We start from the raw sequence: 23140 nt of genomic DNA, 5'->3' as shown, positions 1-23140 counted from the left end.
ATTAAACAAAGACTGTGAATGGCTATCCAACTACAGAAACAGTTTCTCCTCCCTTGGTGTTCACACCTCAACTGCTAGCAGAGCACCTCACCCTCCCTGATTGAACTAACCTCATTATCTCCACACTGATATATAACTGCCTCTGGAGATTTCCATTACTTGCATCTGAAGAAGTGAGGTTCTTACCCACGAAAGCTTATGCTCCCAGTACTTCTGTTAGTCTCAAAGGTGCCACAGGACCCTCTGTTGCTTTTACAGATTCAGACTAACACGGCTACCCCTCTGATTCTTAGGGAAGGCATCGTATAGGGAGCCTAGGCACCTAACTCAGGTTTTGTGGATCCCATTGTTCCACTGATTTTTCTAGGTGCCTAAAAATTAGGTGCCGCAATGCTGAGCATTGCAACATGTAAGTCCCTTTGTGGGTCTAGGTCTTACTTTCGTAGCTTAGGTGGTGGGGGTTCGTGTTGGGGAACTGGATCTAGTATTCAAACTTCTAGATGTGTGTACACCTCTACCCCGATATAACAGGAATTCGGATATAACGCGGTAAAGCAGCGCTCCGGGGAGGGAGGGCGGGGCTGCGCACTCCAGCAGATCAAAGCAAGTTCGATATAACGTGGTTTCGCCTATAATGCGGTAAGATTTTTTGGCTTCCGAGGACAGCATTATATCAGGGTAGAGGTGTATTTATATTTACACATGATGACATTTCTATTTCCATTTATTTAAAGAAAACTGCTTAATTCACACAGTGAAGGCAGGTTTTATAGGTAAGTGACGGGTATAATGTTTGTTACATGTCAGGTCATAAAAAAAAACCCTCAGCTATTCCACATTTTGATCATTTGTCACACTGGCAGGTTTGAAGCTGGAGTGGCATGGTAGGGTCCTGTAGTGGGGTGGTTACCCGTTCCTGCCCTGACAGGGTTAAAAACAGCTGAGGAGAAGGTTGTGGCCAGAGCAAGAAGCCTGGGCTGATTGGGGAAGTAGCCGCAGCTGGGCCACACCCCAGTCAGGCCTCAGCTGGCCCTATATAAGAGGCTGGGAGCCAGGAGCTCAACAGTCTCTCTTTAGCTGTTGAGAGGGATGGGTCTGGCTGCTGGGAGCTGAGCAGGGTACCTAAAGTAGAGCAGGGCTGGGGAAAGGCCAGAGGGGCTGGGGAGCTCCAGCCTGGAAACCCTCCAGGCCTTGCTAAAGGCCAAGAAGGTACTGGGGTTGCAAGGGGCAGCCCAAAGGTAGGCAGAGGCAGCAGGTCCAAACCCAACCTTGCCTGTGATGAGTGGCTTATACTGCAGTCTGCCTCAGGGAGTGGGGCTAGATGGTGACTGGCAGTAGCCTTACACTGAGGTGAGGTGGGGTTAGTGGATGCGGGTTCCCTGGGGAGGGGAGACCCTAAGACTGAGGGGTTACTGCCAGGGGACAGCGCCCCAGACAAATGGGGCACTGGGGTCCTGGGAGGTACATGGGGGCCAGTGGTAAGGTGGATCACCAGCCTGCAGAGGGCGCTCCTGTGTTGATGAGCTAATTCCCAGAAGAGACCAGCAGGAGGAGCAGCAGTGGTGAATCCCACTCCCTTACAGGTTCCCATTGTGCTATGTACTGTACAGACCTGGTGGGACAGTGTAGACATAGCTTGTGCTATGTCCGTTTTATGACTTCACAGAAAATATCTATTTCCAGGGCTGTGAATTTGGTCCCCTCCAAAACCATCACATTGACAAGAGTGTTGTACATTACCAATGTAAGTGTGTAACAGGAATAATGCACATGTTTATATAAAGAAGAATTTACAGACTCCCAGACTATTGAACAGATTCTTACTCAGACTTTATGCTCCAGTGCTGAATGTGGTGGTGATGACACCAGCAGAAGGCATACTAGGACATCTCAAGAGACAAAACAGACTGCTGCTTTGGGGCTTCTTCTTTACAGATCCCCAAATAAATCTGATAAATGGCCTATTATTGCTCTTTAATCTTTTCTGGTTTTCTTCAATTTTACATGTCCTACAGAACTCATTTCCCAAGAAAAACAAAGGGGTTTATTTGTTCTTCAGTCCTTTCAAGGAGGACAAATACCCTTGCCAGCCCTGACTTCATTTTCTTTCACATTAACCCTGTGTTTCAGCGTATTTTATCATCCAGATCATTTGCAGTATTTGAGAGAGATTCCATTATTGTCGTCCTGCAAGTTGCATCCGTCTCTATTGGTCAGATTTTCAAAAGTGCTCTGCGTTCAGCTGTTCCTTCTGAAAACAATGGGAGGTGCTGGGAGCTCAGCACTATTGAAAAGCTGGCCAAAAAGTGGTCCTCCACATGAATTATTCAGGACCCAATTCTGTCAGATTTATTCACACTAATAGCTTATTTCCTGAGTAGTCCCATTGATTTGGAACAGTGTTAGTTCTGGTGGCAAAATCTGAGATACATAAAGCAACTCTAAGGCAAACCCTGCTCACATTTTTCATACGAGCGGTTCTGCAATACACCAGAGTTATGAAGTTGAATTGAAGTCATGCACAGAGGTCAATGGAATAACTCGTAAGAGTAAAGTAAGAAGGATCCCCGGGATTGATACCTAAACATGGCCAGTAGTTCATGTTTCTCTATTTAGACATTTCCAGTTCAGTCAGGCACTGTGGAGCCAGATTTCACATTAAAATACAAAGACAGCAAAAATAAATAGCCTTGAAGCGCAGGCGCAAAAAAACCAAAAGAAAACAGGAAATGCAGATGTGAGCTCTGGATAAAAAACTAGTATACCGGCCTTGCAAAGTGTGTTTCAGCTTAAGTAGAAGGGGTTTATTTGTGGTGCTAGAGGGGCTGGATTCAATCTCCACTTTATGATCATGGTTGGTTATAAATTGATGAGGATTTTTATTATTAATCCTGCATACCAAGATGCTTTCCAACGAGGTTGTAGGAATTTATCCTGCTTTTGGTCCCTTTTAATATTAGAAAAATTGCATACATGTAATCACTTGTATTTGCAGATATCTCTTAAAAGGATCTAGGCACATAGCTAAGTCAATGAAACGTGGGCTCTTAGGTGCCTAAATACCTTTGAAAATCTGGCTTTTAGGCACTTAAGTATGCAGATAGGCACCTAATGGGATTTTCAAAAGCACCTAAGCAGCAAATGGGATTTAAGTGACTAATCTACTTGGTGCTTTTGAAAATCCACTAAGAACCTATCTGCATATTTAGGTGTCTAAATGTATTTGCAAATCTGCCCTTCTGTCACCTTTGAAAATGTTACCTTCTGGTTTGCATCATCATCATCATATCTTTGTCCTCCAGCTATATGTTCATGAATATATTCTATTTTTGTATGTGCAGCCTGTGCTGAGACACACATTCTGGCAAATAGTTCATTTTTATTGGATTCTTAACACCTCCTGCTGATGTTGAATCCTTTGCTTTGTTTTGTGATTGCCTCTACATTCATCGCAAACAAATCTTGCTTTTGCTATTTGTTTACCCTTGTATTCTTCTTCAAGTAGTGTCCCTTGGGTACTCCACTTCAGGTGTGCATGCACCCTGGATTGGAGATTATTGGTAGCAGTGCGCATCCTTGTGGCCTGTAATGAGGCTATATACGTCTGCCTGAGTGAACTGCCCTCAGTTCCTTTTCAATAGCCTTCAGCCAGAGATGGTCTAGTGAGTGTCTATTTGCTGTGTACCTATTTCACCCTTTTTATTAGTGTTTTAGCTTTCTATTTAGTTCTTAGTAGTAGGTTTAGTACCTTTATAGTTGGAACATTTGTTCCTTCTTTTTCTTTCCTATATTTGTTTTTCTTTTCCCCCTATTAAGGGGCTTGAACAACATTTTCTTCTGTCGGTGCCCTGGGATTTAATAGGTGCCTTTCTTCTTGAAAAACAATCTCTGTTAATGAGCACTCCCACTGCATTCATTGCTTGGAAGACACTCACATTCCCAGCAAGTTTAAAATATGCTCGTCTTTAAAGGGAAGATCCTGTAAAAACAGGAAAACTAACTATAGACTATTAATGATGGAGCAAACCTTAACCCCTGCTTTGCAGCTGGGTACAGAGAACCCTCCTGTACTGGAACCTTCCAGGTTTCAGTGCCCCATCATCATTGAGATCATGGTCACCAAGAGCTTCCAATGGGAAGACAGCACCAAAACCCTGGTCTTCAGCTCTTTTCTTGACTGAGGTATCGATTAACCACATCGTCGGTAGCAAGAGCTTCCCACACCAAGTATAAGGAAAGGGATAAGAGGAGTAAAACAACAGAGTTCCTCATCAAAGAAGATCCAGTCACTGGAGTCCTCAGGCCCAAAAAGAGTGCTTGTGAGGCTCTGAGTACTCAGGATACTGTGAAGCATATAAGTCTTCAGCTAAGTCCCATACCTCAGCAGTAGAGGGCTCAGTACTGATGACTACTACTATCAAGAAGCCAGCTTCAGTAGAATCCTAAACCCCATCAGTACTGACATCATGATGGCCACTGTAACATCATCGGTGCCATTACTTAGTTCTGTTGTCCTAGTACCGCAGGAATTCTAGCACCTGAAAGATCTTATGGCACTGAATGAGCCTGAATCGCCACTCCTTGCAACCTCTGGATGCCTCTCAGCACCGAGGTTGGCTGGGTCACTGACTGCTCATGTTTCTGGGAGATCTATCTCTTCTCCATGTTCAATTATCCATGAGTAGGGATTGTCACCTCTGATACAATATGTGCAGGAGCATTCTGTCTCAGACTCTGAACTTTGCTACAGGATCTCCAGTATATTGCAGGAGATATTATCCTCTGCTTTGTAGATGCAACAGAGACATGACATCAGACTCCAGCCTTCCAACACTTTGAATCACCAGTGTTAGATTCCTCCCCTCATGCCTTATGGTCTCCCACATTGGCCTTCTTGGGATCCATGGGCAATGTTCCACCAGCTTGTTTGAGGGACCTCAACTCAGCCCCGCAGGGAATGCAGAAAATTTCATTTCCTGGTACTGTCCATCCCCCCTCTCCATTCTGAGTTTGACGAGAAGAGGCAAGGATGGACAAGGTTAATTCCTCCAAAACATCTTGTCATTGTCACCAGATGAGGGATTCATGTCACCACTACCATCAGTAGCTGATTAGACAGTTCCAGGACCTGATGAAATGGGTGGTTGGCACCCTGCAAATTCCCCTGGAAGAAATCCAGGATTCCCATCACATGCTCCTGGACATATTGTATACCTCTAGCTCAGTGTGGGTGGCACTACCAAGTAACGAAGCCCCTCTGGGGCCAAACAAGTCTATCTGGCAAACTCCAGCAGTGGTTCCCCCTATCTCCATCTCTCGTTAGGGACCCCTCTCACAAGCAAGTGCTGACACAGGCAATGTTATCACTCCTAAATCTAAGAGCCATAGAACCAGTCCCACATCAACACAGAGGAAAATGGTTCTATTGAAGATATATTCTGATAACCAAGAAAAACGCGCGTAGGAGGCCAATACTAGATCTCATACAATTGAATAAACATGTCAGACATCTGAAATGCAGGATGGGGTCCTTAGCAGCTATAATTCCCTCCCTGGAATTAGGGGACTGGTTTGTGACCCTTCACCTCAAAGCTACCTACTTTCACATAGCGATTCATTCTTCTCACAAAAGATTTCTTCATTTCATTTTCAATCACAATCATTATCAGTACCAGGTCCTACCCATTGACATGTCTGGCACCCAAATGGTGTTCTCAAAAATCATGGCAGTCGTAGATGCCTACCTCCATTGTCTAGGAATAAGTCTTTTCCTACTTCGATGACTGGCTCCTCAAAGATCGATATTAGGAGGTATGGTTGTCAGTTCAATCAGCAACTTCACTATTCCAAAGTCTGGGCCTGAAGATAAATTCAGGAAATTGATCTTGACCTCTGTGCAAAGAATTCTCTTTATAGGAGTGCCTCTTGATTTGATAACAGGCAGAGCTTAACTCCCTCTTGACAGATTCCTTGCTCTGAAGAACCTTATGCAAAGAGTGCTGCTTAGCCCTCAAGTTCCAGCAAGGACATGTCTGCAATTGCTGGGACACGTGCAGTCCCGCTGATGGAGGGGCAAAGGGGCAATTGACCAGGGGCCTGGGCAATTTAAAAGGGCTGGGGGCCCCCAGCCAGGGTGGTGGCAGCCAGGAGCCCTGGGCATGGGCAGCGGGTGAACCCCAGGCCCGGGGAGGCTAACCCCCGGCCCGGACCACCTCTTCTACCTGAGGTCCTGCCTCTCCTGCTGGAGTCTCCCTCCCCCACAGTGTGGCAGCCAGCCCCCCTACACACTCCAAGCGGCCTGAGTGCTGCCAGCCCCAGAACGCTAGGTGGCACACCCCACCCAGTCCCGGAGTGCCAGGCGGGTAAGTGGGCAGTGCAGCTCCCCCCTACCCTGGTCCCAGAATGCCAGGAGGGTGAGCGAGCCGGGCAGCATGGCTCCCTCCTTTCCCCAGCCCCAGAACAGGCAGGTGAGTGGGCTGGACGGTGCGGTGTGGCCTCCCTCCCCCAGCCCCAGAGCACAGACTGGCCCCCATTAGCCCCCAGCCTGGGGCCCCGGCCATGGGAGGAAGAGCCCCTTGCAGCACAGCCTGGGAAGCAGGAAGGGGTCTGGGTGTGGAGCATGGGCAGGGCCACCCAAGGCTGTTTGGGGAGGCACAGCCTCCCCTTGCCTTCGATACCCGCCGCCCATGGCCACAGGTCCTTTTAAATTGCCTGGACAGGCCACAGGGCTCCTAGGCACGTGTGGGGTGGTACTGCCACCGGCAGTGAAGTCAGCCTGGCAAACATGTGGAAGCTCTGGCTGTGGCAGAAGAGCGTGCCCAGCAGTGCAGCCAACAGCAGCTCCCTGGGAACCAGCCAGCGCAGGTGCAGCACTGCCCAAAAACCTCAGCCATCCCTTTCTAGGGGGCCCATTGACTGTTCTGCCCTGGGGCCCAGAATTGCTGTTGGGAGACCTGGACATATAGGAGATTGTGTTTTTTTGTGACACAAAATAAATTAAATTAATGGAGATATCCTATCTCCTAGAACTGGAAGGGACCTTGAAAGGTCATTGAGTCCAGCCCCCTGCCTAGTAGGACCAAGTACTGATTTTGCCCCAGATCCCTAAGTGGCCCCCTCAAACATTGAACTCACAACCCTGGGTTTAGCAGCAGGCCAATGCTCAAACCACTGAGCTATCTCCCAACCCGGTTGCATCTCCAGAGGTGGCTCAGGACTGTTCATGTATTCAATGAACAATATCAGCAGGTAGGTAGCTGTACCCAGTCAGGTCCTACAGTCACTCACATCAAACTTTGTGCAAGAATCCTGTTCAATCAGTATCCCCTTACAATCATATTAACATTGAATGTTTTCCTCTTGGGATGGGGAGCACATTTGGGTCCTCACGCAGTCCAAGACAAATGGTGACAACAGGAACAGTGCTTACACATCAATCTGTTGGAATTAAAGGATGTCAGAAATAGTTGCCTCTGCTTTCTTCCCCTACTCAAAAACTAGTCCATCAAGATCATGACAGACAATATAGCATGTATATTTTATATTAATTGTCAGGACAGAGCATGTGCCTCCTTGCTCTGCAGCGAAGTGATAAAGTTTTGATAGTCTTGTTTTGTATACCCAGGAGGTAAGAAGTCACCATGCTGGATGGCCTGAGAAGATATTTCTCCCTAAATTATGAATGTGAGTTGGACTCTTGAGTCCCCAGCAAAATATTTCTAGCTTGGGAATTTCCAAAGGTTGACCTTTTTGTCACGGCAGACTACACAGAATGCAGGAAATTCTGTTCCAGAATAGTACTCAAACCCCCATCTTAGGAGACTTTTTCCTCATTGCATGGACAAAGTTTTCTATGCATATCCTCCCACTTCATTGTTCTTAAAGGGCTTGGTCCTATCTGATATTGATAATGACAGTGATTTTGATTGCACCAACTTGGTCTAGACAAGTTTGGTTTCCTTACCTAATCAAACTCTCCTTTTGCCCACTGTGGCAATCTCTCCTTCTGTCTTTTATGCCATATTTTTAACTGTACAACTCACAGTCAACCTATGGTACTCTTTGCCAGAGACTGTTGTGAAGGCCAAGACTATAACAGGGTTAAAAAAAGAATTAGAAGGAGGGTAGCCATTGATGGACCACCTATAAGCCAGGATGGGCAGGGATGGTGTCCCTAGCCTCTATTTGTCAGAATCTGGGAATGGGTGACAGGGGATGGATCACTTGAGGATGATGACTGTGTGTATTTTGGGTCTTTTATCAGTGTCACTAGACCTCCAGATATTACTGTTTGCAAAGTCAAATCTATTTTTCTTGCCACAAGATGGTGGATTTTTCCTTTCCCATGTCTCTGCTATAGCACTTGCTTCCAAGAAAATTTGGAAGCAGTATAGTCACCTCCTGCAGTTCTCTGCCAGGTCTCCTTCTCAACTAATAGATTTAACAAGCTTATTTAATTCCATTTTTGTCAAAGATTAAGTTGACTTCTGACACTATTTCTTCATGGATCCTAGTAGGTTTTGAATTCAGTGCAGGTAAGCCTTCAAAATATGCAAACCAAGAGCTTGATATTACAAAGATATGCTAATTATAGTTGAGCACATGCTTAAGTTTACATATTTGAATAGTCCCACTGATTCAATTCACATGCATAAATCTTTTCAAGATCAGGACCATATGGAAGATTGCAACTTGTTCTCCAATGGTCCATCCCAACCTAAATCCACCTTCTTCGGTAGACCATTCAACAAATTCTTTCCAATAATCACCTTCCTCTCTCATAAGATTGAGAAAAGAAATGAAGGTGGCTTCTGCTGACCCTCCTGAGCAAATAGGGGTGAGTCGAAGCCAATTAGTGGGTCCTTAGGAAATACCATATAATTTGTTGTTCACAGTGCTGTAGCTGTATTTGTCCCAGGATATTAGACAAGGTGGGTGAGGCAGTATCTTTTATTGGACCAACTTCAGTTAGTGAAAGAGACAAGCTTTCAAGCTTATACAGAGCTTTTCTTCAGGACTGACCTGAAGAAGAGCTCTGTATAAAAAAATGTAGGAGATTATCACTTTCGCTAACAGAATTTGGTCCAATAAAAATATTGCCTCACCTATCTTGTCTTTAATATAACTTCATGGCATAAAATTATGAAATCCAACCAGTCCAAGTCAAAACTTGAAAATACACCAGGATTAATTGCCATGACACTTTTGCTGATAGCCATACGGTGAAAACATTTCTTGCTCAACTTTGCAAAAATTTTGCCGATGTTAAAAATTTGCACACAACCATGCATTGTTAGGAAAGCTCAACTTACTAGTACAGGAACAAATTTTGAGTTTTTCAGTGCTTATTTCACACAGCCCTAGTGTTCGATAATTGTAGTAGTTAAGAAAGAATACTCCTGGGGCTGGGCAAGTCATATTCATTATAGAAGTTTCCTTAAATCTCACTCAGAGTATTTTTAAATGTCAATTTTTGATATAATTCTAGCCCTTCACTTGTGCTTTTTCAAACTCAGTGGTCTCTCTGTTCAAGCCATGTGCCCTCAGTATTCTTGTGCTGTAGAGTTTTGGAATGACAGGCTGTCACTTGGAGCTTAGTTGATTTGAGAAACATAGTGCAGTTCAACAAAGCAAGTTGTCAGTTTCTTTGAACTTTAAATACACTGTAGGCTTCAAATGATCTAAAACTTTTCTGGCAATGATCCTAAATCTAATAAATTTTTAGTTTTATTTATTATGCAGAAATGTTGGATCTACTTCAAACATCAACATAATATCTAGTGTGTATGTAGTGCTTTTCATCCATAGATTTTAGAGCACTTTACAAAGGATGTCAATATCATTATCCCCATTTTATAAAACTGTTAATAATAATAATGGGGTTGTATGTTTTAAATGGAAGAATAATTTGAATTTCATTACACTAATTAGTTGTATTGTTAGAGAAGTACAGAAAAGTTTACATGAGATTTGGATAAGCATCCAGATTATATGTTGCTTATTTAAATAAAAATATAAGCTTGAAACTTTTAGAGGTTTATCCATCACTAAGTGTACATTACATATGTATATTTGTTAGAGTATGTTTCCTGTTTGTTCTCTGTTAATGAAATTCAGAGCAAATGTTTTTAATTTACAAGTCAAACAAGATTTTCTAACTGCCAACAATGTGACCTGAATTTGTTATTTGAAAAGGAAGCTGTGTGCTTTCAGCTTCATACATCATCAGCAATTTCAACAACCAGTAACAACAAAGATTGAGCCAAATAATGTTATGGGCCAAATTATTCTCTCAGTTACACTATTGAAGCTTCACTGATTACATTGAAGAGCAGAGTTTGATCCTCTGACAGCATAACTGCTGGCAGTTTGATACATAAGACATAAAAGAATACAGCTTAGGTATGTTGGTTTAACAATGCTCATAGTAGTAAAACCACATTTTTTCACTAAATTAAGAATGACTGTGAAGAAGTTAAGGAGTGAAATCCTGGCCCTATTGAAGTCAATGGCAGGTTTGCCATGTACTTTACCAAACTACCATGTTTGCTGACCTAATGGGGGTGGTGATAAGGAAATAATTATTACAGTGTTGAACATAAAGAATGGCCATATTGGGTCAGAACAATTGTCCATCTAGCCTTCTGTCCTGTTTCTGACAGAGGCCAGTGCCAGATGCTTCAGAGGGAATGGACAGAACAGGGCAATTTTGAGTGATTCATCCTGTGTTGTCCAGTCCCGGTTTCTGGAAGTTGAAGGTTTAGGGACACCCAGAGTGTAGAGTTACATCTTTGACCATCTTGGCTAATAGACATTCCTGGACCTATCCTCCAGGAACTTATCTAAATTTTTTCTGAACCCAGTCATACTTTTGGCCTTCACAGCATCCCCTGGCAATGAGTTCCACAGGTTGACTGTGCATTGTGTGAAAAAATACTTCCTTTTGTTTGTTTTAAAACTGCTGCCTATTAATTTTATCAGGTGACCCATAGTTCATATGTTATGTGAAGGGGTAAATAACACCTATTCAATGCCAGACCTAGACTAAATGGTGCCCAGGTGAGGAGCATCTTAAGCGACCCTCCCTCCATTTATTAAACTTTTGAATACTTTATTTTTATTGCATTTTATGACATTGCACAATTTTGCATGCATAGGTTATACCTGTCATATAAGACTATACTATAATAACTGAAATGTACTAACATCAAGAAATTGAACTGTGCATCAACACCGAGTGGACCAGTATTAAATAGTGATACCGTAGGTGACAGACTTAGAATGTTAACCATAGTCCTTTAGTTCAAAAGGTCGCTTTTCTTTTCTCCTCCCTCACAAACTGAAGCACAGCATCAGAGAGATCTAAAAACTGGCCAATGGCATTTTCAAGCAATAAAATATTAAGTGACATCTGTCTCTCATTGGCCATTGGCTATCAAAGATATGTTTTAATCAGCCTGAGCTTCAAAAAGCTGTGCTCACCACTCATGACTGTGACCAGCAGCATGAGCAGAATCCTCAAAGCTATTCACGTTAGGAAAAGTGTCCTTCAGTTCTGCATAATGAATGAATTGGAGAACTTGGAGTGGAGAGTGCTTCTTGTGACTGTGGCGACTCTGGCCTCTCATTAAATATGTCCCTTATTAGTCGCTACTTACACTCTTCAAGTCTTCAAACACAAGTACACTTTCACAATAACACAAGGTTCACAATATCACAGCTGGGCTTTCATTTCACTTCACTTCATTCTTATATCTCACTGAGTGACTGGCAATGCCCTGCCTGGCCTTTTATATATCCATGAGGGCATGGCTGACACCATTTTAGGAGGTTAAAGGAAAATGTAGTTCTCAGAAAGTCTGGAAGGTTCCACAGTATTCTGCAGAGGTCTAGAACATTCTAAGAGGTTAATGAAAAATGAATCCATATACAAAATACCTGAAACATTTTACTGCAAACATTCTATTTTCATTTTTGTCAATAATAACGAAAACTGCACCCCAGGCATTCTCCTATCCCTAAATCTGACCCTGTCCCTATTTACTTCCTCCACCCCACGCATGATTTTATAGGCCTCTATCTTATCCCCCCAGTTGTTGTCTCTTTTCTAAACTGAACCATCCCAGTCTTTTTTTCTCTCTCCTTCTATGGAAGTTGTTCTATACCCCTAATCATTTTTCATTGCCATTCTCTATACCTTTTCCAATTCAAATATATCTTTTTTGAGATGGGGCAACCAGAACTGGACTCGGTATTCAAGGTGTGAGTATACCAGGAGTTTATGTAGCAGCATTATATTTTCTGTCTTCTTATCTATCCCTTTACTAGTAGTTCCTAATGTTCTGGTAGTTATTTTATTATTGCCGTTGTATACTGAGTGGATGTTTTTAGTGACTCCAAGAACTTTTTCTAGAGTGGTAACAGCTAATTTAGACCACATCATTGTATATGTATAGTTGGGATTATTTTTGCCAGTGTGCATTACTTTGCACTTATCAACACTGAATTTCATGTGCCATTTTGTTGCCCAGTCACCCACTTTAGTAACTCTCTCTAACTATTTGCAGTTTGCTTTGGACTTAACTATCTTGAATAATTTTGTATAGTCTGCAAACTTTACCACTGTTTGCCCCCTTTTTCAGAGCATTTATGAACATGTTGAACAGCACAGGTCCTAGTTCAGATCCTGGAGGGACCCTGCTGTTCATCAGTCTCCAGTGTGAAAACTGCCCAGGTATTTTTCCCCCTTTGTTTCGTATCTTTCAACCAGTTACTGATGAGAGGACCTTCCTTCTTATCCCTTGACATAAAGTATAATCTATAGATGGAAAAACTTGGCAGTAGTAGAAAATTTCATAATAAACTGTTTTCTGTGCTTTTAAAATTAGTCTTAAGTATATAGGTATCAGTGTCTTCACTCATTAGCTCTCTAGAGAGACTATTTTGGGGAGGAAGGACAGCACCTCATCAATGAATTACTTTTAAATAGCAGGGTAGTAACAAGGGTATACGAGTATGGCAATAAGGAAATAGATCCCAGAACTCGAATACAGTATCTTTATATGTATCATAATGATCGTCTTGTAAATTTCAATTGTAGTATTAAGGAACACAACATTTAGGAAGAATGTGGAATATAGGTATAGTTTTTGTTCAAATTGTAAAGTTTTATTGTCAGCTGTGTTGCTTATCAATACATCTGGCTGCGATGCAATGGTGTAATAATGATGCTGGGAGGTGTAATCTGTGTGGTTTTTTATATATATATATATATATATATATATATATATATAAACCACACAGATTACACCTCCCAGCATCATTATTACACCATTGCATCGCAGCCAAAAGTATTGATCAGTATTTGAACTCCGTGTGTGTGTGTATATCCTGGATTTATTTGGTGATTTTTTGCACTTCTATAATACATACTGTATCTTCTGTATCTGAGAGTCTTGTAAATGGAATCCAATTATCCATATCTATTTGCTCTCACGTTAAACAAAATTATTCTTTCTAGGATGAATTATGCCTGCTTTGTCTCCAAAATTTAATAAAAGCTGATTTCCTTTCACAATGCTAAATCATTAATGATGGAGGCGGGCAGGGGGGGGAAGGGGGAATGCCTGCAATAATAATATTCAAATGATTTGGATCCAGGTTTTGCATGGCCTTAATTTTTTTTTTGTCAGTGGTGTATTAGTTCATAAATTTTAATGCTCATAATCATCCATCTAGTGTGAAAAATGCCTGTTCAACAGATTGCAATTTATATTTAGTGAACATACAGTACATTTCACATGAAACCCATTCATCTCTTACATTTTTACCTTACTCAATACTGTTCCTGGTGAACAGTTCAGAAGACTTAACTTCCATGCAAGTCTGACTTTTTTTTCATTATTGTACTCAATATTATGAGCTAGAATGTCCACTCCAATATTCAGAGATGTTCTAAATTATTGTCAAACTAGTTGTGTCTAATGGGACACTCTGAGTCTGATCTTTTTTCTACATTGGGCTAGAGTGACTGTGTACATAACTTGTACATACAAATTTATCTTAATGTCATGTGGAAATGGAAAGTTAGTTCCATAATTGGATATTTGTTTGTGAAAATGCCTGAGTTGCATGCATAATTGTGATGAGAATGCAAATTAGGAGTATAATTATGCATGTATAGTTACAAAATAATACCCTGTAATGGCCTGTGTGTATAGTACTGACAGATCAGAAGTCTGAGCATTGGACTATGTCCATTTGTGAGACTCAGTTAAAAAGAGAGTGTACTTTATGACACTGGTTGGTTTACCACCATAAGTAAGGGAAAGGGGGAAAATTGTAAAGAAGATATAAACTTATACTACACCCTGCAGGTTTAAAAGGATAAACACTGCACTACAAAGTCTGATCTTGTGGAAGAAATTTTATTGTTTCTGTTTTGTTTTGTTTTCATTTTTTTGCCTTTTTTGAGAAATTTTATATTTCTTAAAAACCCAGTTTTCTTAAAAATCAACAACAAATTTTTCATTGGAAAAGAGATTTTTATGGAGAACATACAGAGATGCTTTAAGAATTAATGCTTTGAAATGATTTTAGATAAAAATGCTCTATTTCTAAATGTTATTGATATTAAGAATGCAGAATAAAATACTGACAGATTCTAAGCTTGCAGCATAGTCAAAAAATGCATGAAACTCCCCAAGAAATCCAATGTCCAGACTCTTAGCTTTTTCATTAAGGGATAATGCTAGATTCAGGCCAAACAATTCTTGATCCTTATGCCAGTTATATCTGGCATATGTTTTTTTGTGCTGCCATGCAAAGCCAAATGAATGTGTATTCTTTTGATCTTGGTTGATAAAACAGAACTTAATTGTTTTCTGTGCAAATTAGGAAAGAACAGTTTTTCTGTCTGTTTTCATTATGGACTTTTCAAGGCCTATCCATCTACATTTCTTGCACATATCAGTGCATCATTTACATTTCTACTATTTAGGTACTTGATGTAACATCAGTAGACAAAGTAATATACCTTGACACTCATTTAGGACCAAATCCTGGTTGCCTTACTCCTCCAAAATTCCTATAGATCCATGATTATTTTCTTACAGTAAAACCAAGAATTAGATTAAATGAAATTGCCATCCTGCTCTGGTATCCTGGGCTTTGAATAACTTCCATATGCTTTTGTATTGCAGAAATTGGGATGGGGATTATTGAACTATTGGTCTCTGATAGGTTTTAATTCCTTTTCTAATTTATATGTGCTCCCAAAATGCAGAACTCCTCTGCCCAGGAAGAGGGAGCTGTCCAAGATTTTTCAGATAATGTATTTTCCCAATCACTCTGTCTAGCCACTTATTCCATGACAGCCCTCGACTTCTTCCCATGGGGATGAAAAGTTCAAATGTTCTAAAATCATTCTTTGAAGATGGTATCATCACATTCCCCAAGCCTGAACTCACTTCTGTGATGTTGCTGGGATTTACTGTTCTGAGAAATAAAACTTCCACTGGTTTCATGACAAAGCACTATGCAGCATTTGTCGTCATGAATCCTGACCATAAAACTTTCCTTTTCAAGTTCCATATTGTTTGTTTCTCGATGGCTTCCAAGAGTAAATTTCCATGTAAAAATACAGTTTAGTTTAGCTCTCTGACTTGCAAATATAACCTTGAATCTAAAAGTCAAAGAGGTTTTTGGTTTTTTTTTTCCCTTCTGGTTGGTGCATCATCACCATTAAAGATTTTACAGGCCAAATTCTGAGGTCAGTTATACTTGTGCAATCCCATGGTTCTTAGGATTTGGTCCTGCAATTGGAACATAAGGTTGGATTCTGGACACCTCAGTGGATTCTGCAAAGGCAGAACATAAGAAACCTCCTTTCCCTTGCAGAGCAACATGCCAGAATCTCAGAAAGTGTCGCATTTTCTTAGCATCTAAAAGTACAGAGAAGTGGGGAATGGTGGGGTCATCGCCCCGCCACCCTTTTGCATCAGATAATGAAGGTCAGCAGGGGGTGGGAAAAGGAGCACTCTGCATCCTGTACATGAGCAAGAGAAATCCAAATCCAGCATGCACTCCTTGGGAGGCCAAATGTCCCCTGCAGGTTTAAGCTACAGCATGGGGTGGGATCCACAAAGGGCGTTAGGTGTTGTGATGCTGAGAATCACAGAACCTAACTTTTAGATGCCTAGAAAATCACAGGAACAGCTCTGCAATCCACAAAACCAAGCTAAGCCCCTAGGCTCCCTTTACAATGCATGGGGAGAGATAAGCATCTTAGATGTGTAGTCCAGAAAGCCAGCATGCTAGGTGGACGGTGACCTAAGCTAGCTAATGGGAGATAGCAATGAGGCTTGTGTATTAAACCCCACGCTCTCCGAGATAGGCACTTCCCTGCAGCCCAGACTCAGTGCCTGTGTCTGCTTAGTGATCCACGAGCAGGAACCACTGCCTAGAGTAAAGCACCTTGTTATTTATTTTGCTTTAAATAATAGTGTGTGGTGGTGGTTTGTTTTCTTTGCATGTACAAGTGGCTAATTTTAAAATATAATACACTACATTCTTTGATTTAAATAATTAGCTATTAGTATTATTTAACTAGTAATTTTTTCCCTGAAGTTTGCATTTGTTTGTTGTTAATTATTTATTTATTTATTTATTTATTTTATTGGCTTAGTTTTTTTCCTATTGACTTTTTGTGAATAAATTTTGCACCAGTGAGCTGCCATAGATGAAGTTTAAAACTGATCTGTCTGTATACATTTTTATTTTCCTTTTGAGGATAATATAGATGAAACACAGGTTTAAGCGTGTGTTGTTAAAAAAATTAATGTGTGCCCACAAGTTGTATAGCACAGCCCCTCCCACAATTTTCTGTGCCGCCCCTGCTCGAGTGTCATGACTGGGGCTTGGGAGGTCAGACCTAACAGAGACAGAGCTGGGAGTCAAGCCACAGGTCAGAGCCAGAGACCAGGAACAGGGCAGAAAGGCAAGCTCAGGAGCAAAGCAGGGAAATAGGAAGCAGGGGTAAATCAGGAAGGCAGGGTCTGATGTAGTAGCCAGCCAGGAATTCACCCGGTTGCATGGATGACTTCCTGTCTCTCTTTCTGCTTAAATAGAATATCCACCCAGTCATGGACTCCAGGTTTTCTCCAGTCAGGTCTCTATAGGTGGTACGTTTATTGGAGCACAAAACCTTAGGGAAGGCCCATGGACAGCAATTCTGGGCCCCAGGGCAGAACAGTCAATGGCCCCCCTAGAAAGAGCTGGCTGAGGTTTACAACTCTACTTTTTATCCCATCGATAACACATTAGAACCCACTATGCATAAATTTGTGGCATTACTTGATCTAGTTAACCTTGTTTTCCAGTTACAGCACCAGAACTAAACAAATTGTGAGCCTAAATGTTGAATTTGTTATTTTGAATTATATATTTAAATTAAATAAATACAAAACATTTAAAGAAGCACAAAGTAAGAAAACACCTAAAGTATCAAGCAGGCTAATTAAACACCTAATCGTGATTCCTGTTTAATCTAAAAACAAGGAAAAAAACTGAATGACCAACAAAGTTAAAATATACAATAGAATACAATACTTGTTCTGCTGGTGCTGTGGGACATCAACAGCCAGAGCAATGAGGAGATGGCAGCCATGGTGCACCACATCTACCGGGAGATCTCTGAGGAGGTGGCCAGGGGTGAAGGCAGAGGGAAAACCCACGCCTTGTTTCCTGGCTGAGTGGTGGAGGTGGCCCCTCATCCTGCACTCATGATAGCGGCTCATCAGCCAGTGCTAGTGGCAGTGAAGGGCGGGGGGAGCCCCAGCTGCCTCTCTGCTAATTTAGAGAGGATTGTTTGGGTTGCTGAACTTGCTGGCTTGTTTGGTGAGAAACTGCAGCCCCGGGAGAGGAAAATGGTAGCACAGAGGGAGCTTCTTCCTCTTTCAAGTCTCCCTATCCTCAGCCCCGCAGCCAGAGAGCCAGCACGGCAGACACAGTGGCTCCCAAATAACCAGAGGAGGCAGCAAGCTCTGCTTTTTTTTAAATTTTATTAAAAAATACGTATTTATCCCATCCACCTGGGCCCTTTTAAATCACCAGGCCCTGGAAAATAGGCCCTGGGGTAATTGACCCCTTTGTGTCCCCCCCGCCCCTCCCTCCCGTTGGCAGGCCTGCCTTAGGGTTCCCAATTCTCCAGTCATTAATAGAGCTGTCTGGTGGTGGCATAGATGCGGCAGCAGCTTAAGAGCCCCCTGAACCTGTAGAGCCTAATATTCAGCCCGATTGCTGCAGTCCTCTGAATTTAATGCAGAAATCCGGAACATTGTAGAGGCCCTTCCCTTTGATGGTCTTAAATTATTCAGCACATTCACCAATGACTCCTTGCATTCTCTGAAGGACTTTCATGAAAACGTTTGTTTGTTGGGCATATACTCCTGCAAACAAGAAGCGGTTTAGTCAGTCTCAGACTGGTCAGAGGTCCTGCTCAGCCCAGTTTCCCACCTACCTAGAATGCTGAGGGAAAAGTGATCAGCCACTGCACCTGGATTGACACAGCGGCTGTAATCTACAAAGTATTGGTTTTGACGCCTCAATCAAGGGCCATGAACACCTCTGTGCTCCAGATCTGATGCTGTTCTACCCTGCCCCCTCCATCTCCCTACTTTTAAATCATCTCTCCCATTTCCCCAGCTCATGGGAGCAGATTACCGCCAACAGATGAGTCCTGAAGGTTATAACATTAGGCTACTCCATCCATTTTCATTCTATACTTCCCTCTCTTCCTTCTTCCCCATCCCTTTTCTGGGTCCCATTTCATGAGCCTTGCCTGAAATAAGATGTTCACTCCCTCCTCTTCTTAGAAACCATGCAACTAGTTCTCACTCACTACAAAGGAAGATTTTACTCCAAGTATCTTCCAAAAAAAGGCGGGTGGCAGCCAATTCTAGATCTCAGAATGCTGAATACATTTGTCAAGATACAGAAATTCAAGATGGTAATGCTCATAGTTGTTATTCCATCCCTGGATTTGGAAGACTATTTTGCAACCATTGACCTTCAAGGCATTTACTTTCATGTCACAATACATGTGTCTCACAGGAGATTCCTACACTTTGCCATGGGTCAGGACCACTATTCGTATTGAGTTCTCCCTTTCAGATGATCTTCTGCTCCCAGGGTGTTTACAAAAGTAATGGCAATAGTCACTGCATAGCTTTGCCAGCGAGGAGTAATTGTCTTCCCCCATCTGAACAACTGGCTCCTAAAAGGGTGTTCCTACATTGAATTTCAAAGAGCAGTAAAGAAGGCCATGTCTCTCTTTGAAGACACACTGTTTTCAGCTCAATACTCTAAAGTCCTTCCTTTTACCTCTAGAAGGGGTAGAGTTCACAGAGGCCACTCTTCATGTCATGACATCCAGAGCCCATCTACCAGAAGACCGATTTCTCACTCTGATACTCTTAATTGCACAAGTTCAAATGAGCACACAGGTCACTCCAAGATCATGCCTTCAGCTCCTCAGGCACATGGAAGTATGCTCTTTCATCATGCTATATGCTTGTTTACATCTGCACTACTTCCAAACCTGACTCCGGACAGTTTATACCCCCAATGGAGACAGTCTGAACATATTACTCTCTAGTAGTCTTCCTGGACTGATGGAAGAATCCAGACAAGGTGTGCTCAGTTGTTCCCTTCAACCATCCCCCTGCCACAGTTTCAGCAGTTTTAAATTAATCTTTACTAGGATGGGGAGCTCATCTACTGAACCACATTATCCAGGATAGATGGTTAAATATCAATATTCTGGAGTTCTGGGCTATGAGATTTGCTTGTCACCTCTTCTTCCCCATGAGAGAAGATCATCCCATCTGCATAATGACAGGCAACAGGGCCAGTATGTACTACATAGATTGATGAGAGTGAGATCCCCTTCCCTTCGCTCAGAGGCCATCAGGTTATGGAACTAGTTCATAGCACAACAAATCCCTATCTCAACAGTTTTTGCCCAGCCTCCACAACATCATAGCCGACGACCACAGTAGACACTTCATTCAAGATCACGCGTAGGAACTTGACAGATCCATACTCAGGCAGATATTCCTTACTGGGGGGTTTCCGTACATAGACCTTTTTTGCCACCACTGACAACTGGAAATGTGCAAGATTCTGATTGAGGGGAAGTCTTGGTCACCATTCCATTGATGGCACTTTTCCACTGTTTTGGTCAAGAAGTCTACTATATGCCACTAACCCTCCGGGTTCTAAAAAATATCAAACAGGAAAAAGCCATAAAAATCATGTTCACACCAACTGGCTGAGACAAATGTGGTTTCGTTACCTACTTCATCTCTCCTCCTGGCCAGTGATCAGTTTCCTGTTGATGCCTGGTCTTCTCACTCAGGGGTTAGGGAATGTTTGTCACCCCAACCTGACCTCTCTATGACTCAGGGCTTGGTACCTGGATGGCTCTCGGGGTTAGAACTCTTCTATTCCAGAGAGGTTCAAGAAGTGCGGTTGAACAGCAAAAAGGAATCCACAAGGAAAACTTACCATCAGAAATGGAAAAGATTTTACCATTGGGTACACTCACCATCACCTTGGCACTCTGAAGCAAAGAGGTTTCTCTTTGAGCCTCAGTAAAGTTCATCTAGCTACTGTCACAAAGTCACATTTTCCTGTGGAAGTTTCTCAGTATTTGCTCACTGTACAATTTCCAGATTCATCAGACGGTTAGCCAGCCTCTTCTCAAATGTCAGAAAGCCTACCCCAATTTGGCACTTGAACTTAGTTCTTAATTATCTGATGAAACCTCCCTCTGAGCCCTTAGCTACTTGTATTCTTTTAAACTTTTCCATGAAAACCTCCTTTTTTAGTAGCAATTACCTCTGCTTGAAGAGTTGGTAAATAAATTCAGAGCTGTGATAGCTGAACCCCTTAAACTATTGTCTTCAAGGATAAAGTACATTTCCGACCACACCTGCGGTTCTTGCCTAAAGTAACCTCAGATTTTCATATCCATCAGACAGTTCATCTGCTGGTCTTCCATCCTACTGGTCATCAGGCTAAGGAAGATGTTGCCCTTCACATCTTAGATGTTAGCAGAGGGCTAAGATATTATTTGGACAGAAGAAAACCTTTTTGAATTCCTCCAAGGCTATTTGTGTCCATCAGAGATGGAGTTAAGGGGATGCCAGTGTTCACTCCGAGATTTTCTAAGTGGGTTTCTGGCTGCATCCTGTCCTGCTAAGCAGCAGCTAATGTGCCATGCCCTGCTTAGGTCATAGCCCATTCTACTAGTTCTCAGTCCACATCTGTTGCCTACTAAAAGATGTTCCTGTTGCAGAAATCTGCAAAGTTGCTACATGGGCCTTGAGTCACACCTCCTCAAGACACTATGCCTTAGTGCATGCCTCTACAGCAGATGCTACCCTTCAGTTCTGTAGTTCTGAAGACTGTTGTAGACGTGGTTCTGAAGCTCATGCTTCCTTTAATGGATACTGCTTGGGAGTCATCTCAATTAGAGCACCCATAGGGACACTACTCCAAAGAAGGAGAGTTTACTCACTTTGTTCTGTAGCCAGAGTTCTTCAAGATGTGTGTTGCTCTGTGTGCTCTGCTACCCACTGTTCTTTGCCTCTGCTTCAGAGTCTGGTCTCCATGAAACTGTGCAGTAGGGGAGGTACTGAGAGTGGTTCATCCCTCATAGCCCTATGTACCCTTCATATGTGGCATGAGCATAACTAGGGTGGATGAAAGGACCAGATAAGCACTGCTGCTGAAAATGTTCTATCGAAGACATGTGCACCTCCAAAGGAGCACCCACAGGGATGCATATCTAGAAGAACTCCAGTTACTGCAAAAGGTGAGTAACCTGTCCTGCTTAATTTGTTCAGGAAGGCTTTTAACATCTGAATTATATATCAGCCAGCATGTTAAGCTGAGTAGGCTACAAGATCAACAAGGGGTACATCTGAATAATGTAGCTGTAGTAGTAAACAATTCTCTCTTGCTACAGTAACTTTCCTAGATTCCTAGCATATCAACTGATTTACCTACTTTAAAAACTCATTTACGCAAACCTGTGCAAAAGAAAGTCAACATTTATTTTGTGTTTATTAACATAAACCTATTTAATACTTGTTCAAAGAAGGCAAAGACAGGGTCATGTATTGACATATGTAAATACCCCACTTCTTTGAGTTGAAGAAAGAACAGTTTATGATTGAGGAATATTCATGCACAAGATGAACTCAAATTATCTGCTACAAAAACAAACAAATCAGAAACAAAACCAAATTTTTATTCCCACCTTAAATCAAACTAACATAGTGAGAAAAGAATACTATTAATGTAATTCATATGCTGTATTAAAGATAAGTCTGCATATTGAGCTTGGAGTTCTTAAAGTTCAGCAGCACTGGTGTGATTAAATTTCATTGTTAATTGGAATTTCAGCAACAAAATTAAACAAATTGCTGAATTTGAATTATTTTTCTTGTCCCATTTTTACTTTTCCTTGCTTAAGGTATTACAAAGCTTGGGTAAAGTAAAATGTTTCCAAACAATCAGCTGGTGGAAATACAGAACAGTATAAACTAGAATATGGAAAATAAGTTCATACTCCAAGTGCAGAGAGATTTTTTTTTTCTCATTTTGGCTTAAACAGATAAATTTCCACTTGCTTGTATTCCTTACACCACCAATAGACCATTTGCATACACTGTGCTCAAGTCACTGCAGCCACCTGTGATACAATACTAGTGAAATAAATTAAACTCTGTACAAATATCTCCAAAAAATATCTTGAAAATGAAAACAAAATGCAATGTCACAGTGCAGAGTTAGGGTACCAGCTTTCCACCCTGCAGGGAGAAGGAAGATAGAGAGACAGACAGACAGACAGACACACACACACATCTGAACATAACAAGCTCTATGAAAGGATAATCTGGCATAAAATCAGAATCATAGCTTCAATAGCACTTAATATAAAAAAAGGTCCATATTGCAGGATGAAATTAAATCTGTCAAATAGTGATTGCTCCCACTCCCTCTTGAGACTGGATCATTTGGCACATCCATGCAATAATAATTCTTTCAGCCATTTTGAAATAAACCCTGTAAA

The sequence above is a fragment of the Malaclemys terrapin genome, chromosome 6 (genome assembly GCF_027887155.1).
Source record: "Malaclemys terrapin pileata isolate rMalTer1 chromosome 6, rMalTer1.hap1, whole genome shotgun sequence".
NCBI lineage: Eukaryota > Metazoa > Chordata > Testudines > Emydidae > Malaclemys > Malaclemys terrapin.
Note: the sequence above shows the minus strand (reverse complement) of the source record.